Raw genomic sequence first — 426 nt, 5'->3', positions numbered from 1 at the left:
TTAATTCTTATCCTTTGATAGTGAAAGGCTGCAAAGATTGTTCAACCAGTACAAGAATTTAAAAAGAAAATAAACTCTCCTTGAAGATCAGTTCCCTGTTTTTGCGCTGCACCTAGTTTTGTTAAGTCTCTGAGCTCTTTACAGCAGACACTTAATGTTTTTCAATTCTTGCTTCGTGAATGGTGATTTTTATATTTTGCAATTAGGCTGCTAACAGTGATGACTGATTAGTCCTGGAAGACACAAATTCAAGAGGAATTACTATTGAAACATACAAAGGGGAAAACACAAGAAACTCATAGGAAGTGGAAATACTATTCTTAATCTTATTTCAGAATGTTTCCAGTGGTCAGACAACCGATGTAAAACAGCTATTGTTTGACATGATAAAGCTCTATATAGATTGACACATCCTTCTACAGGAGG

This window comes from Mauremys mutica, chromosome 1 (genome assembly GCF_020497125.1).
Source record: "Mauremys mutica isolate MM-2020 ecotype Southern chromosome 1, ASM2049712v1, whole genome shotgun sequence".
Classification (NCBI taxonomy): Eukaryota; Metazoa; Chordata; order Testudines; family Geoemydidae; genus Mauremys; species Mauremys mutica.
The sequence above is the reverse complement of the archived record's forward strand: the minus strand, read 5'-3'. Positions refer to the sequence as shown.